This window comes from Harmonia axyridis, chromosome 5, assembly GCF_914767665.1.
Source record: "Harmonia axyridis chromosome 5, icHarAxyr1.1, whole genome shotgun sequence".
Taxonomy (NCBI): domain Eukaryota; kingdom Metazoa; phylum Arthropoda; class Insecta; order Coleoptera; family Coccinellidae; genus Harmonia; species Harmonia axyridis.
In genome coordinates, this window is record NC_059505.1 from 22320504 (window position 1) to 22339732 (window position 19229).

The window sequence follows — 19229 nt, forward strand, 5'->3', positions numbered from 1 at the left end:
CGAATTTCAGTTTTTCCAGATATAGAGGGATTGAACAGATTGAGCAGGGACAAACGTGAAATTCCTGGAATTCCTTTATTTTCGTGTTCTACTCATTAGATTTTGATGGCATTTGGTATGAATTTTCATATTGTGTTGTGATTGGTTCCATATGAGTAATATTTTCATATTTTTTTTTAGATATTCTCGGTTACAGGAAATATTCTACAATCGTTCATTGTATTATTTCGGTATCTACTCGTACTTCATCATTGTTAATTGATGGTACCTATGAGATAAATACAGGTATACTAAATTACACTCGAAAATCCCAGTAATATTTGTTTTTGTTCTTGTTATCTTATCACACATTAACAGCTATCGATGCGACTAGTTGCAAATAAATACTACAACACCGATATCCTCTAAGTAGAATAAACAAAGGTTAATAGAAAGTAGATACGCATTAGTTAGATGGTCTCATTCCCAGTAAATTTACGTGGTATCGTTCTCACGACCTAATTATCCATGTTGAATATTATGAAGATAACTTTGAGTTCTATTTATTAATTTATAATTCTCCATTATTAAAATCTTCATAGTATACGGATAATGTTTAAAAATTCAAATTAGATCCGGACATTGCTCTTATTGTTGATATTGTAACGGGTGTTTTTTTCCAGGTATATAACTTTAAGTTGACATTACTGTTCAAGATGGCGACCGATTTAACAGCTGTCAAGTGATTTATTCTCAGTTTGGTTTGGCAATTCATCATGAATATACTCACGCCTGAACAACACTTGCAAATAGTGCAGTTTTATTTCGAAAATAATGGTTCTGTGCGAAATACCTATCGCGCACTACGTCCATTTTATTTTGTTTAGCGATGAAGCGCACTTCTGGTTGAATGGCTACGTCAACAAACAAAACTGCCGCATTTGGAGGGAAGCTAATCCTCAAGTGTATGTCGAAACACCGTTACATCCAGAAAAACTGACTGTTTGGTGCGCTTTATGGGCTGGTGGAATCATTGGTCCGTACTTCTTCAAAAACGATGATGGCCAGAACGTTACAGTCAATGGTGATAGGTATAGAGCCATGATTACTAACTTTTTCATTCCTGAATTGAACAACCATGATGTCCAGGAGCTGTGGTTCCAACAAGACGGCGCAACATGTCACAGAGCTCGCGCCACAATCGATTTATTGAAAGACACGTTTGGTGACCGCCTAATTTCACGTTTTGGACCTGTGAATTGGCCTCCAAGATATTGTGATTCAACACCGCTAGACTACTTTCTGTGGGGCTATGTAAAGTCATTGGTCTATGCGGATAAGCCACAAACCCTTAACCATTTGGAAGACAACATTCGACGTGTTATTGCCGATATACGGCCACAAATGTAGGGAAAAGTCATCGAAAATTGGACGTCCAGATTGGACTACATCCGAGCCAGCCGTGGCGGTCATATGCCAGAAATCATATTTGAATTGTAATGCCACAAGATTATCTTGCGGATCAATAAAATTCATGTCAATCGAATAATCCATCGTTGTTTTATTGCAATTCACAGTTCTATAGCTCTAAAAAAACAGCCCTTATAATCAAAAAATATAAAATATACTAGTATGTATAGGGCGGGCAAATTTCGATGTTTTAGCACTTCAACTTTTAAACCAGAGGAGATAGACAAAATCTGATACCCCATCCTTGGTCTCTTTTTCAGAGAAACTAACAAGGGTAGTATTCATTTTTGGCCTCCTTCTTTTGTTTTCGAGTTATAACTAAAATTTATAAGAAAATTATAATCGAAAAACATTTATATCTTCTCCAGTACTGATGATAGAGCTCTGAAATTAAAACCTTATACAGCCACTTTTTTACGTAAAATCCAGTGGCATGCTCGTCTTTTCAGCCGGATTACAAAGCTGTGAACCAAAGTCAAATTGTCCACATTTTTTTTTGTATTGGACATTAAAATCCAGATAGACTTGATTGGGAATTACTCTGCAGGCAACGTCTTTAATATTTTATAAATGAGAAGAATTTCAGGTAACTCACAATGACATCACCTTCCATTTGTAATTTTACCTTTGTACATTTCTTCTTGTAAACTGTTCTACAAATTCGTTAGCTTCGAAGTATGCATTGCGATATCATCATCTGTTTGTTTTACATAACTGAAAATTTGCATACCAACATCATATGTCTTTTTCTTGACATTTGCCCTCTAAAACTTCCAATCCCCCTTTCACTGGCCTCAGTAAAATACCTATCTTGTACTTCCAAGTAGACCAATTTTTTTTTCCGTCTAGTAAGCCTATCTGTACTTTGCTGGCATCTATTTACTCCACCAAAATACATTTTGCTTCTTTATTTTTATTCAAGGTAACCTCTTTGCCACAGATCACTTTTTTTGGAACTTTTTTATTATTCAATTTTTCCAGATGTAGACTTCTGTTTTATAATCTACGAACCGCACTCTGCTACCATGTTGAAGTTTAATAAATATATATATTCTCTAGATCAAAATAATAAATAGGACCTCGTTTTTTTGTGTCTGATTTATTCAATCAATTCAACTCAACTATAGGTATCTTTTTTTTCCTCAAACTACTATGATTAAAAACTAATCAACAAGTTCTGTGTTGACATACAATTATTCAATACCTCAAAACTTCAGGCTTCAATAGGGGCTCCCGCCCATTACGAAGAAGGTGGGAGTTTATTCGAGTAATAACTTTTTACAATGATCCAATTTTTTTCATTTCATTTACTATATCCATCTTCCTAATTCCATGATACTTAAGTTGTTTCGATTTGAAACATGATAATTATTATTTTGAATTGTTCGTCATGTAATTCATGTTCCATATGTTTTATCGTCAAAAATATTTTTCATCTTGTACCAACTTTCAAAAATACTTTCTCTAATTCTGTGGTTATTCCGTTCATTCTTCCACATCTTGTAGAACAAAATCGTGCGAGAATATATCAGAAACGCACAGTTTTCATGGTTATATTTTATTATTCTATGTTGGAACTCCGAACTTTCCGCCACGGCTTTATCTGTCAAGTCATCAATTTGCCTTAAAGAAATCAGTTCTGCCAACCAACATTTTTCAATGCAAAAATCACTAAATTATATTTATGGAAATATTTCATTAATTTCAATGAAAATGCAAAGAATTAGAGAAAATAATGTATAATACTCGTACAGAAGGCTCATTCTACCACTCGTTCATTCCAAAACTCGCCACTTCGTGGCTCGTTTTTGAATTTTGAACTCGTGGAAGAATATCAATGCCTTCTGCACTTGTATTATAAATAACTATTCTTAAATTGGAGTTTTCTAGTGAACGGTGCATCCTGAGGCTATAGGACATTTAGGCCCGGTGCACACATCCGACTTTTGCTGTTACGACGCCGTTGCGGTGTCGTACTTGCGGGCTGGGGTACAAAGACTCAAATGGGAGCATGCACACTACCCGCCGTGCCGTTGCGGCGTCGTAACGTCTTTAAGTCCTTCTTTAGCATGTTATAATAATGCTATAATTTTATTTAGAAATTTGTTTCTATTTTTTGTTTTGATGCGGATGATAGCCGAAAATATTATCTTGCATTTGGCATTCGAAATCTGAAATATGCAGCCACCCAAATTCGTCTATGAAATTCCAGTAAGACATATTTTTTCCACTGAATAGAATATCAAATGTGAGATAATGGTATATTTTCAACGGAAGTTTACACACCATCTGTTTTCAATGAGGCACCCTTCAGATATTCCATCATTCTTCGTATTTATTTTCAGCCGACAGAAGTTTTATGATTTTATTATGTTTAAGTAGGTACGTTCTTCTAGAAACAAGTAGAACGTAGAACCTCAATGAGAATGAACAATGAATTGATTCATAGAAACAGTCTAGACATCCGAATTTCCATATTCTCAATCTTCTCGGTTATATTTTTTAAAACTACCAAAATCTACTAAAATCTACCAAAGGATTTCTTCCTACTAAAAACTCCATGAAAATGCCAAAAATCTACTAAAAAAGTAGATTTCTACTAAATCTGGTCTCACTGATCGTAACTGCCATCATGCGGGCTGTGGTACAAAGAATCAAATGGCAGCATGCACACTAGCGTACGACACCGCAACGGCGTCGCAACTGCAAAAGTCGGATGTGTGCACCAGGACTTGAGTGCCGAAAATGTTCGGAGAAAAAAAATTGGACATATTGCCTACGCCTCCCTCTGGTACAACCCCTCACTAACTTGACCTGGGTCATTCCTTGTATTTCATTCCATTAACGCTGCAACATCTCAGGAATATACAAATTTTACACTATTAGTTTCGGTAAAAAATTTTCAACAGAGTCTTATAATGTCGGGCTTCATAGTCTGGCCTGGTCTAAAAGGTTTTTCACCAGAACATTCGCCTAAAACTGTAGGTAGATACCTAAGAGGTTTCTCGGTCGTAGGTTGTACTTCAAGGAAATGATGTTATGTTTATCAGTCAAAAGCATGTTCGGGAGAGCGGATTTACCAAGGGACTTACTACGTAGTTTAATAGGCAACACCGTTCGTTTCATTGGATTGGTTTGAATGCTTTTTTTTTTGCAGTATTAAAACGTTTCCACAACCTAATCTTTAAGTGCCAGTATTAGCACTTCTCAAGATTTGTCTGACTTTTTGCACTACTTTGTAAACTGGTACTGTTTTTCAGGGAAAATGTACAAAAGTAAACATTCTCCTTCAAAACCATTTCTGGAGTAGTGTCCTCTCGTGTGTACGTCTTGGTCTCAATACGCGTTGTATTTCTTAAGAACTAAAATCATTGGACTGGATGGCTTGTCTCAAGTGATCTGATATCTTTGAAGGTATTTTGGCTCACATACATATACGTCAAGGACAAGTTCACGCTACGAGTGTCTGGTACCCTCTGTTTTTGTTGTGATTAGAGTCCATCGCTTAACTCTATTTTCAATTCATTTCTGAAAATTAAGGCATCTTCGAAAAGTATGTACGTATTTTATTCAATTTGGAAGTTATGGTGTATGAGGAATCTTAATGTTCGTGGAATATAAACTTTAGGTCAACATTACCATTTGCAATACCCGTTTATAATAATTTTCAAAAAAATAATCTTTTGTTTTCTACATCAAAAAAGCTAGGCGAGATCTGCCTATTTCGAGCTGAGTAGTTGATTGAGCTTCATGTTATAATTAGTTTTTCAGACGGCTGAAGCACCGAAAACACATTATATTTCTGGTATATCGGCAACCAGGAATAAGCGGAATCTAACTAGGTTTGGTTTGACCTATTAATAGTTCGATAGGTTTCTCAATGGATTTTGCGAATATTATACTTGCCGCTTATCATACAATATGTCCTTTAGTCACTGGATTTCGTAAGTTTGAACATTGCAGCGAGACATCGAGACTCATGGCAAATTTGAATTTTTTCAAAACGGAAATACATAGTTGTTAGTTGTCCTTCGTTAGTCGTGATATCCGGTGAGCTTATAAAAAAACCGAATAAATGTATTTTATATAATATTCCCCTTTTTTTATGATGAAGAGAACAAATTCAGAAAACGTGAAATCTTTCAGCTATCTACTCATACTTAAAATTTTCCTAAAAAATTAGCATATATACGTATAAAAATTTTATACAATTATACTTGATAACATGAATCAAAATCATCCAACGAGGAATAGCGATAGAAGATATAACTCAGAAATTCATCCATACAAAGCAAACTCCTGTTATTTTAAAAACTATTTCAGAATGTACAGAGACAGGTTGGAGTAGATCGTTTCCGGTATGGCTATTCAGAGGTGGTCTCGACATAGAGGTAATGAATATTATGAAAATAGAAAGAATTTTTGTTTTTTTTTCCTGCAAAAACTGACCAGTATTCGGCTTAATCCGCTAAATTATACAATAATTACAATTAATCATTGTATACCATTTCAATCTACTCATGCATCCAAAAGTAACTTGAACTAATCCATAAAAACGCTTGGCCAGATATTATTGCAAAAAAGTCATAAACCATAGAAGCACGCTTTTTAAAACCTGAAGTTGAAAATTTATGCCTATGTATGGGACTCAAATCGATTCTTTCCGAAAATTGCGACGTGAATAACTTTTCTTCATTTCAGTATCGTAATGAGTTCATTACAGTTCTAAAAACAGAGCTGTAATGAACTCATGTAATGTAATGAGTTCATTACAGTTCTAAAAACAGAGCTGTAATGAACTCATTACAGCATCGTTTTCAGTTATATTTTTCCTTTTGTGATTGTCTATACTGACTTCCAATCCTATCAAATTTCAACAAACGTCAATCATTGTCAATATAATATAATTTGGATATAGTGAAATGATTCACAACATTATTTGCAATTTCTCAGAATTCTAGGGGTGTTAAATCAATTTCGTCAGACATAATTCACGAATTTAATGCGTAATTGTAAATTATTTCAAAATTCGAAATGTACGATTCATATTCAAATTCCGTAATCTGTCAATTTTCGTAACAGTCACACCAACTGCCAAGATACAATACAAAAGTCACTAGGATATATAATCTCTTTTCGAATTTCGCATTCGTGTTGAAATAGGAGCCCATTCAGCAACTTGTTTTAGAATATACTATTGTTGTCACATCAAAAATGATACTATGTCATTCTACGGTGTTATAATTATTGATATTAATGTAATGGTTATTCTTCATTATCGACCAGTAATATACTATTGTTTTTTGTTGAGTCAATCAACTGAAATTCTATTAAATTTGGATAATGAAACACTGGATTACTTAACTGATATATATTGGATTTTGGCTGTACAAGTTATGTGTTTACAAGGTAACAGCTACGAGCGTACTAAATATGGTACCCCAATTTCTTGGGAATGTTAAGGATCGCTTTGGATTTTGCATAGCTAAAGCGCAATCCAGGTCCCTGATTGGTCCACGTCTTTGTTTCTTGCTCTTAGACCTAGATGCGACTCCAGGATGACCATATGTAGTGCCAAAGTGCATCAAAGATGTTGTTCTATTTCTTTGTACCTGCGGGGGTTGGTTTTTCGACCTGAATGCGGCTCCAAATATTTAACTGCCCGTATAGCTTGAGTCGAATTCACTTGACGGAACAACTATCAAGGAAAATTGTCAACGGTGATGAATTGATCGTTGCATAAAATTATAACAGCACCAAAATGTGTGAGATGAACTCGGAAATTTTCTGTCTTAAGATAAAAGAAACTAGGGTAGAATAGGTGCATGACGTTGAGATCCTTGAATGACATCCAATTTTCCACGTCAAATTAGCGGCTACGTTGCCGAATTGAATTTTATTTCTTCGTTTTTGTAAGGCGAATTTTATGTCCAGCAGTAGAAGCAAAAGGCTGGATGATAATGATATACAGGGTGATTCACCGCGATGGCCTATTATTAGATGTTTATGGTAAACTAATATTAATTTTGTTCTGAAAATTTATATATTGGGTTTGAGATGATAATCTATCTCCCTGAAATATTTTCAGACCTCTACAACTTCCTGTTATACCGGAAACAGACTATACTACTTTCTTATGTCAAATGGCACACCCAGTATATTATTGCATTATCAGATAGGTTAGTTGATGACAGTCTCAGCAATATGCCAATACTTGGGTATACGCTCAACGATTCATGAGTTGATGAGATTCTTATAAACTTATGAAAAAGTTTTTCGGAAAAAACCCAAATCAGTTAGAGATCGTGGTATTTTCTTAGTTTAAGTTTTCCCCCGATAACTCTTAATTTTTTTTGTATTCAGGATCAGAATTAATATTTAAAGATTAAGGTAACTTATTATTATAACAGTCTCGACTGATGGCGGGAAATGGTGAAATATTACTATTTTCTATGAAATACTTGATTGATTTTTCGATCTGGCTACGTAGCTGCTATTTTGACGTAGCAAATTAGAAAACCTCAAGGTCATATGCCTATTCTACATGATTACTCAAACAAGTACCTAGTAACATTGATACAATCAGAAAATGTAATGAAAAATTTGTTGGTTATTCCATCAAAAATGTTTTCTTGTATGAAGATCTTTAGGATGCGAAATCATTTTCTTCAGAACTCGTCGTATAATAAGTGACTTTGAAAGAAAATGGAGGAATAGATTTGATCGGAAAATATTCATCTTTTTTTACATGAGCCATAGAATTTTGTCAAACATCATAGTCGAAATCAATAAAAACATCGGTCACACAACGAACTGAAATAAGGTAAAAATGCATTTCAATAATACCCGTATGGACCACACTGGTCAATGCGAATCATTAGAAGTTAATTAAGAAGTCACATATGCAGCCAATGAGTGTAACCAAACACGCCCCCGAAGTGGAACGGGCAATATTCACCGGTGTGAAGTTATCCCCATCCACAATTACACTCCAAGCCAAAAGTGGGATCCAAGCAAAAAATGGTATATTTATGATTTTCATTATGGAAATGGATAGTAATTTATTATTTGAAACAAGCAATATAGACTTTTCATATATTTTTTATATTTTTCAACATTTTTTAGCCACTCAGAGGGTACTTAATGTTGTTATAGGGGCCGTTTCTAGTAAAAAATCATAACTTTTTTGAATGGAAGAGTACCGTTTTCTGCTTTTAGTATGTGATAAACAGAATAAAACTGAATCGAATGGCATAGTTCATATAGTTTTTAACCCCTCGGGAAGGGGAGTTAAAGCGATGTTAGGGGTATTTTCTAGTAAAAAATTCATAACTTTTTTGAATGGAAGAGTACCTTGTTTTTCTTTTAGTATTTGGTGAACAGAGGAAAACTGAATTTAATGACATAGTTCATGTAGTTCGTGAACCCTCGGTGAGGGGGTAAATGCGATTTTGGAGGTATTTTCTAGTGAAAAATTCATTACTTTTTTGAATGAAGGAGTGCAGAGGAAAACTGAATCAAATGACATAGTTCATGTAATTTCTCAGCCCTCGGGGAGAGGGTAAATGCGATTTTGGAGGTATTTTCTAGTAAAAAATTCATAACTTTTTCGATTGAAGCAGTACCGGGTTCCGCTTTTAGTATGTGGTAAACAGAGGAAACCTGAATCAAATGACATAGATCATATAGTTTGTCAGCCCTCGAGGACGAGGGAAAATTCGATTTTGTGAGTATAACCACTATCAACCACTATAAAACCCCATTTGCCAATATCAATTGGAAAAAACCTACTCTTGATCATATAAAACAGACCAAAACCTACTCATGTGATTTATTTTGTTGATCATGACGTCAATAATAATGAAAATAATGGAAAATAATGAAGGGTAGTGGCTAGGAAATTCTTAGGGATTCACCAATCAGGACAGTTGAATCGACTTCTGCCCGCCGCAAATTCCAGGTGCTTCCTGACCCGGTTAACTGAAACCGGACAAAGGGTCCCTGTCCAGGGTAACGGACGAAGCTGTGTGGAAAGCAGCCCAAGAATTCTTCCACCGTAGCTCCGCGGATCGTAAAAAGCGACCAAAGGCCGTTTCCTCCCCGACACGGAGGAACTCATGAATGATGGTGAATTTGAGGAATAGTAATATTGAGGCGCTAGACATGACAGCATGCGGGACGTCGGTGAGTGCTAAGGAGACAGGCGTCTCAAACAGAATGCTAAGCCTCCAGAAACTCAACATTCTAAGAGAAGAATAAGACTTCTTCAACTGCTGATGGTGCTGCGCAGGATCCCAACCAGCACTCACCCAAGCAAGACTACCAAGAAGACGGATGAAATGGACAAGTTCTATAAATGAAACGATCATGCGCATATACTATGAAGTAACAAAAATAAAAGAGGATAAGTTAGGCTACCGGCAAAAGTTTACACAGAAACTACCCCGAACTTCAAGTTTCTGAGCAAAGAGTAGCCGACCAATACTAGGTCATATTTAGAAATAAACTTGTACCTGATGACAGACAGAACACCATAAGAAATGGAAACAACGCAGATGCGATACCAATAAGAGATGCGCAACTACAGAATATATATTCTGCACCTGTCGAAAAACCAGAAAAATACCAAAGAGAACTACTGGAGCTATTATCTGATACAATGAATAGTTGCGTCATAGATTTTGAGGAATAAGATCCACTGAGACGTCCGATTCTGCCAAGATTCAAAATATTCAAAAAACTCTCTCTCATTTTCAGATCACGACTAACAAGGAGATTATAACCAAGTTTCTTCCTGACTACTACAATACAGTTGCAAAATACGCTAAATTCAGTAATCAGAACAGCGGTTGGTTCCCCATGGTATATAACCAACCAACAAATCACAGAAGAACTGAAAATTGAAACAATTGAGGAAATAGTCAACAAACAAAGAAAGAAGACAATAGAGACGCTGAAAGAGCAGGAGAATAAGGAATTAAGAAAGATACTACAAATCAAAATAAGAATGACAGATAAGAAGAAATACCTCTTTACATGAAGTAGGGAGGAAAGTCTCCCGATTAGACAACAGTAGAAAATAGGAGAAATTGAATTAAGGGCGTAGGGAATGTAAATTCCAGACCTTGAACAAAAAGAAGATCCAGCATATCCATTGGGAAGAGGCTGATTGGAAAAGAGTTCTCTTCACAGATGAGTCTAGATTCTGCCTCTACCATTGTGATCGACGTTCCCTTGTATACAGACGTCCACATGAAAGATATGCTCAGTGCACTCTTGCCCAATTAGCCTCTTCCCAATGGATATGCTCTCTCGTAAAATCCAAACGCGCCCTTCGGTGGGCTGGGGTAAGAGCTGGGCCTCTTGCCGCGACACGAGGCCTTAAATCGTATTCTCTGAGGCGATTTCTTATTGTCTGATTGCTAATTTACACCCCATGAGTTTGCTCAAGCTGATTTTGAAGGAGGCGAGCGGTTGCAAACCGTTGTCTCAACGAAGAAACTCTCAAGTAACGTTCTTGAATGGCAGTTGTTACCCGTGGTCTACCCTATCCTGGTCTTCGGACATTCATACCTGTCTCCCTGAATCGCTGCAACATTCTGGACACACTTGTATGGGAAACTCCAAACCTTTCTGCAATTCTTGTGTATGTCCACCTTCCTTCTCGCAAAACTAAAACTTGGGCACATTCCTCTTGGGTCAAATTGCGTGTTTCGCGTTGCATAGCGATCGAGTGTAGAAAATCAAACGAAAGAAAAACTATTGATCACTAGAATTGATCGAGAACAACTGATTTCAGAATGGAACCAATACATTCAAAATCTGGTAATCTCATCTTTTTTTATTCCTTGAAAAAAACAATTCTGCTGATACTCTACCAATGGTACAGAATTACAGAGCCATTACAAGTTGATGCACAAGCAGCAATGTCTGCATTGGCATTAACAGAACGATTGAAGAAAAACGTTGAAAGTGGATAACATATGCATGCATAATTCTGATAAAAATAATTATCATTGAGAACACCTTCAGTTGTAGAATAAATTTGAGATTTCCATAATGTGCGTTAATTCTTTTGCCCAGTGTAGGTGCATGGAGCATAGGTAAGGAATTTCAAAAAGCTCTCGAAATGCAATAGATTTCCTGATGTCTTCGGATATGGATATGTTATTGATTTCTGTTTTTCTTCAAATTCTAAATAAACTGAATCATAAAACCATAAAATTCTTCAAATATTCAATGCTATTTTGATGCTGATCAACTGAGATATTTTTGAATTAAGAGATTTGTTTTTCAGGGTCAGAGATATGGAATATTGTGTAATATGTAGAAACGCGTATTTTCTTTGAAATAAAAATAGACTAAGCGAATATCTAGGAATACACAAATTTCAATAAGTGTTTTGTTATGTTTTCTATCTCCTAGGACTCTGTGACTAATAATATTCAATCGTGAACAAAATTCGAAGCAAAGAATCTGTTCGAATAAAAATTCATTCGCCCAATGCATCCCTGCAGAAAGGTCTACAATTCTGTGGTCTCCAAGGATATAATTGGCACATTAATGATAATCCCCCAAAGGCTTCTGACTTTACGTCAGTGTTTCCTCTTAATTTGTTTTGGTTTTATGCTTCAATTTTCTATTTTCATAGTTCTGATGGCGCGGGCAAAACAAAAATTTAGGTACATAAAGCTTAAAATTGTTATTTTATATTTTCTTGTGAAATATTAACTAGAACGAATTTGTTGAAACGAAATAATTGGGGTATTTTTCAAATATTCTGCTTGTTTTTCCCATAGGAAATCAAGCAGAAATCAGAACCATATTCTGATAACGCTATAAACAAGAAACTTTGTGCGAAGCTTGAAATCTTTGAATCCCGGAAATATTTGGTATTTTTTTCAATATTCATAATTCATTTTCAATGGTTCTGGGTTCTGGCTATGTGATCAGCTTGAAATTTGGCACGTAGTTTGAAATTGGTATTTCATATCAATACCCCTAATTTCAACTCATTTTGAATTCCCGGAAATATTGTGTACTTTTCTTTCAATATACATACTTCTTAAATTTCTATAGTTCGGATTACCCATCAACATGAAATTGTGAGAGGCTTTATGTTATTCTTTTTATTATTTTTATTTTACACTAACTCGCAAAATTTCATTCGGATCCAACATGCAGTTTAGAAATTGAAAAATTTCGAATAGCCATTTTATTCACGGAAGATTTTGTTTATTATCTAATTAAACCTTGGAATATTCATTCAAAATTGATCGAATATACGACTAGCCTGACGAACAAAGTCTAATTTTAGGATAGATTCTTCATCGAAGAGTCGAACCCTATCTTTGGAGAGTTGGAGACCATTTCCGACTCAAAATTCAAAAATTACAGACTTTGTGACGAAATGATAGAGCAATCGGTGTTCAGTGAACATCATAGTAACAAACTAACCAAAAATAATTAATGAAATATTGCAATATTCCAATAATATTCAAATAAATATTGCGTTCGGAATACCAATGATTTTGAATAATGATATCAACTGTAACATATCAGGTTGAACCATTAATAAAATTTTCAGATGAAAACCTTCGGATATTTCACACAACGCTAATTATTTTAGAATACCTATATAATGAATGATCTCAGGTTATTGGAAAAGTGAAGTGAAGTAGGGAAAAATGAGTTGATGTTTATATTGAAATGAGATTTTTGAGGAATCCATAACTATTTGGAAAGTATTTTGGTAAGTACTTTGTCGTGAAAAAAATTCTTTCTAATTGTTTTGCCTTTTGAATGATGAAAAATTATCTTGAGATAATGAATGAAAACAATATTGAATTCCCGCTATTTTTTTTTTCAACGGAACCAACGTATGTACTGTGCTCTCTTATTAAGAAAATTGACAAGTTGAAGTCATTATATCCTATTGCGTGTATTTCAAGCCATTACTGTTTTGAAACAAGAAACTATACATGTTATTGGATAATAAGAATGTTTTAGTAGAATCCAACAAAATTTTTCTAATTCTAAATCAATAAAAACTTCAACAAATGCAATGATTTCAATGCATAAAATAAACGGATGCTAGCAACTAAGAACTTTAGAACCGCATCCCTGTGGATATATTTCATAAGCCTACTTTCAGGTCATTGAAGATGAGCCTAAAAAGATACTTGAAACAGTCCTTCGGTGGAAATATTTTCTTTCTAGTTGTTGTTTCGTCGATATCTTTCCTCATTTTTCTTTTCAAACTATTCCTCCCATATCTTTAACAGGTAACATAACTGTTATGTTTTTCTTTCAAAGTATGTTTAGAGAACTCCTACTTGAAAATGCTGAGTTATAAAGGGTTGGCAGTTGGAAGACATGGGTGGACATAATATGTCCACCCATTGCACATTTCATACACACTTCTTTAATAGATGAATAAGCAATAAAGAGTAATAATAATAAAAATAACTTTCATTTCGAAGCCGCTTGTTTCAACAATCAAAACAAGCATAAGTGTCATAACTTTTATCAGTTCTCATAAACGTATTAACCTACCAAATGAAAATATTTTGTCCTCTGAAATAACACTAATACACTTTTGAAACTAATTAAAACTAATATTCTATCCTTGAAATTTGGAATCGTCCGCACAATCTTTCAACAAAATAACCACTTCCACATATATAACCCAGACAAGAACTATTTGATCGAAATAAAATTGATGGCGGTATCGAACTCATTCAAATGTGTTTATGTGAAAAATAGCACGATATCTCATGATTCACAGAGGTGCTCTAAAAACTTTCAATTCTTCAATGGTCACTAAACTCACACAACGTTAAGTCACCAAATTACATCAAAATCTAGCTGTTTCAGATAATTGTTGATAACTTTATCTTTATACTGACACATAAAATGACGCAAAGCAGTAAAGCATTCCGAAATGTTTTTCCCATAGTTTCCATTTATTATGAATATACGCATTTTAAATTTTGAATGTATCAATAACTAGCTAAGTTGAATTGCCATGTGCGCTACAATATTTCTGTTAGTAATTCCTTGATATGGACCATGTTTGTTATTTACAATACGAAAAATTTTGGAATCGTTTGAGGTAAACCAATTTCACCACCCCTGAAATTCTCACAAATTACCTTTTGATATGAACTGAATCCCTCAACTGAATAAAAATTTCTAATAATAAATATATATTTAAAACAAAAAGAAAGAATGGAAAGAGGTGCAATGAATAGAAGAGAGAAATACCTATATAAATAAAGAACATTTTAAAATATATATGAAATAAAATATGAACACATATTAAGATTTGTATCTTTTCAGACTAAGCTTAAATGAATTGAGAGACGGCTTTCGGACTCTCTCTGTTGAAACACCCTTTCAAAACTGCGGAAACCTCACTGAAAAACTGTTATTGGAAAAATTTGTGAGATGTGCAGATATTCCCAATGTGAGATTGCTAAGCGCTATTGGACGAACGTCATCTCCAAGAAAGCGCAAATTGCCGTTTCCAGGAACCCAGAACGAACAGAACATTATATCCCAATAGCAGTGAAAGCCAAATGCGGTACTGTTTCATGGTTAACAAATTTAGTTCTTGCTTGAACTGACTGTGGTGATCGAACCCCCTCATATTGTAGATGAATTTGATACCAGCATTCTGTAAGCGTTCGAGCTTTTTCAACAGATTCATCCTCAGACCCATACAAGCAACATTGGAATAAAAATGAAAAATAAAGATTTTTTTCTAGTTTGAAATGGCATAAAGTTCTTCAGGCGATGAAGTTGATGCAAGTAATGACAGATTTTTTTACTCAAGACGGAAATTTGGGTATCCTAAGAGAGTGTTTCACATATAATCAGACCAAGATTTCTGAACCTTGAAGAATGGGGAATATGCAATCATTGAGGATGGCCTGTTGTTTGCGCTCAGCAACTGAATTAAAGCTTCTTTTAGTTCCTATGACAAGTTATTGGGTTTCAAAGGTATAAGTATTTCTTTTGCCGCTTCAATGAATGAAGCGGCAAAAGAAATTCAAGAACGGTCATATCGGGAGAAATATCTCTAGGTAGTATCTGCAAAGATGTGAAACACTATGGTTTCGGTTATGCGATCAACATGAAATTTGAAATTGATATTTCACATCCAAATTCAAATTATTCATCCTTATCGAAATAGCAAAATTGCCATTGTTTGAAGTTCAGGGTCTTAATTCTAAAATTATAGATATTGGAATGGATCAGGGAACGAACCAACTCATTTGATGTATGCACAGACTGAGTTAGTCGCATCAACAATTTTCTATCTTTTATTTTATTCAGTTCATAATTTATGATCGTAAAAATCTTTTAACTCATAAACTTCTTAGAAGCTTCTTGTATAACATGATCCAATTATCGCTAGTGTATTTCAAGTGGCGAACATTTAATTATAAATTTTTTTGTTTTGAAAATGAATGATATTTTCCAGAGTATTGTCCCTAAATACCAATAAAACGTAGTTCAGGACATCGAGCATAACTTGATTTTTATTGGGGTATAACAATAGTTAGAGAATTACATGCATCAAGGCGAAGGTAAAAATGTAAAATACTTTATGTATTTTTTGAGCGATCTTTCTTCGAACCGATCACTATCTTTGCGTTACAATGTCTGTAATTCACGGCGGAAATGGTCTCAAGCGATAAAATTCTACCTAAGCTTTGTTAAGAGATACCGTTTGTAATTGAGAAATCTGGATTGTGCGAAAAAGAATGGAGAATTTTCGATTGAAAAATTAATGCTGCGGTTCGTTTAATATTAACGATCTTGAAATTTTATATTCACTAATCAAACTGCATTATTTTAGAAATCGTTTAATCATTTGATTGAGGACACGTATTACATTGAAAAGTCACGTCTTTAATCATTATTTGGTTGTGACGCAAATTTGTTTGTCAGTGTTCGAGGAATTTGAATGTCAGCTGATTTTCATTGACTGAATGACCCCAAAGTGAATTGAAATGTCAACAAATTACCTCTTGTAATACAATCATTTTGATCGTTCAAGAAATATCATTTGAGTTGTTACTACTTACCATTTAACGTTTTTATTTTTATGATTTTGAAGTATTTCGGAATTTTTTCAATTTATTCTTGATTTTGAACGGGTTGATACTTAAATTTTTTATCTCTGTTCGTGTTACCGTATGCTTGATGTTTCATGTAAACTTCAATATTTTTGGAACTCGTCGATAAAATGAGTTACCAAATTATTCGAATAAATGTTTTTCATCCGAATTTGCAAACGTTTTGTTAGATCTCACACTTTAGTTTTATTTTGTAAATGAAAGATAAACCCTCGGATGAAACAGAAATTGAAACAAGATAAAATAGCAATAGTATGCATGATTTCCATTTAACTTTCAGGTGAGAGATTTTGATATAATAAGAAACTCTTAGTGTTGTAGACTTTCAACGATTGCATAATCTTTTTAGAAATGTATGGTCATGTAATTCCTTTAAATGTCTTATCTGGCGTGAATGTTGTTTTGCTACAACCAATCAGCTGATTTCTACACGTAACCATTCAGCACTTGGAAATACCCACGATAGGTTCATTTTTTACCTTGATTTAATAAAACAATTTTTGTTTTCGTTTCGTCACAATGTCGACTGTATTTTTCGATGAGGTTCGACTCACTGCTGACTAATCTTTTCTCAAATTCGATTCTATCCATTTACCTGACGTCCGACCGTAAAAAAAACAGCCAAACAAAAAGAGAAATTTGAAATTTTCAGGGTCAAGTTTCGTTAATGGACAAATTCTAAAAATGTGCCATAAATATTAGAATATTGTTTTTCCGGTAAATTTAAAACTGCAAATTGGATAAAACATAACAATTTCAAGTTTCATGCAAAATTTCATGTTAATCGTGTCGAAAGAACCAGAAGAATTAAAAAAAAAATTAGTCTTTATTTTCGTGACCGCAAAATCGGAAGATTTGAGATTTTGTGTGGATAATGAAATAATAATTTCAAGCTTCGTACAAGATTTCAAGCTGATCACATCATCAGAACCATAGAAAACTCAAGCAGAATATATAGTTCTGTGGCCTCCAAGAGCGTAACAAGCTCATGAATGGATGAGCGCTCAAAAGCTCTCAAAATCACGTCAAGTGCTCTCCTTCTTTTGTAAGAGCCATTTTTGACATGTATTGGGAGAATATGCAGCTCACGAAAGAGATTAAATTTATTTTTCAAATTTCCGGTAGGTACTTATAGACATAATATGTTTCTGATTACTTTTTTTTGACAAGACCTCCCTTATGAAATGACAGCGAAGGTACGGTGTCTACCATAGAGTAATGAACATGGATAGAGGAAGTATAAGAAATTTATACATGTTCCCAATATGGTTAGATTACGTTGTGATATATACATAGTCCATTCAGTAATTATTGACATCGAAGTAGGCCTTGAACGTCTAGTCGCGGCCTTATTTCTGGTTACAAAAATATATCACTAAAAATTGCTATGGTTCAATCATAATAATATAACAGAATATATTGTTATTTATTATTTTCAAAATTTTTTTATCCCAAATTTTCGAAATTATGAAGGGAGGCATACAACGTCATTATTTCATAAATGGTCAGGTTCTATAACGTAAGAATATAGTGGAATGCTAGCACATTCCAAGGAAATCCAATGAAGAGATATCTATTCATTCAAGAGTCGCCCATGAAAGATCACAACGAAGAACATTAAAATATGCATATTCCTCTTTACTTAAGGCTCTTCAATAACTGTTGCATTCTTGATGGACATTGGATACCAACCTGCTTGCAAAATTCTAATCATATAACTCTTATGGATCATTTCAACTGTGGTAGATTAACTGGTTGATAAGCTTGAATATAGTGTAGCAAGTGAATGCCATATCATAACAAGGAAAAAATTAAATTCAAAGAATCCATTTAGTATATGAAAAATTTTATAATTGCAGTTGTACTGTAACTTTCAAAATTAGAACCAATTCATTAGCCGATTTGTGAAATACTTCAAAAGTCACTATTAATTAAAACTTCATGACATGAATGATTGATTAAACTTGTATGAAAAATTTGGATACTATTTGTTCACTCAAGTTTTCTAATCTTTTATCTGTTATAGTAAAGGTTTCATACAATTTGCTATTATTATGGACAAAATATGCTCATAACGGCTTTGATTCACTCGATAAAAGCATTTTTGCATGCAGTTATTTTTAATTTGTGAATTTAAAGTTTTGTTGCATTCTGTGATTATCTTTGAGTCGTTAAGAAATGAGATATTCTTAAATTCACCTTTGTTAATAAATTTTTCTATTAAATACTCAGTAAAATTCTATAAAAGAATTAGAATTTTGGATTACTCATTGAGGAACAAAAAACAAATATACCAATATTTAATTTCAAAATAAAATATATATACATAGATATAGATACAATGCCGAGACTTTTTTTTTTTTAGAAAAAAATACAGGGCGTTCCATTTGAAAAAATGAAGTTGCAATCAATATGTTGCCCACTCTATATATATTTAGTTTTGTGAAATCATTTTGAAAAACAGTAGTCGATTTCGTGAAACTTTTGTAGAAAACATTTTTTTGTACCTCTTCTAGTAACAAAGTTAAAGGGGGGGTGGAATTATGGTGAAAAACCCGGTACAACTTCGTATACACCGTACAAAGTTTGGTCATCACAGGAGCGCCAGAGGGGAAATGATTGGGTACCAAAGTT

The 19229-nt window shown here is 34.0% G+C and overlaps 1 protein-coding gene across 3 annotated transcripts in view; it reads right to left on the reverse strand.

The window, feature by feature from the left end:
- The window catches only part of LOC123681107 (inositol hexakisphosphate kinase 1), a 98167-nt gene that overhangs the window by 49231 nt on the left and 29707 nt on the right, over positions 1–19229 (reverse strand). The window contains exon 1 of one of the 3 annotated variants that reach the window (XM_045619312.1): positions 14005–14254. The exons of the other annotated variants lie outside the window; for them this stretch is intronic. The gene's annotated coding sequence lies outside the window, so the exon portion shown is untranslated. Of the gene's footprint in view, positions 1–14004; positions 14255–19229 lie in introns of those variants that run through there. 3 annotated transcript variants of the gene reach the window in all.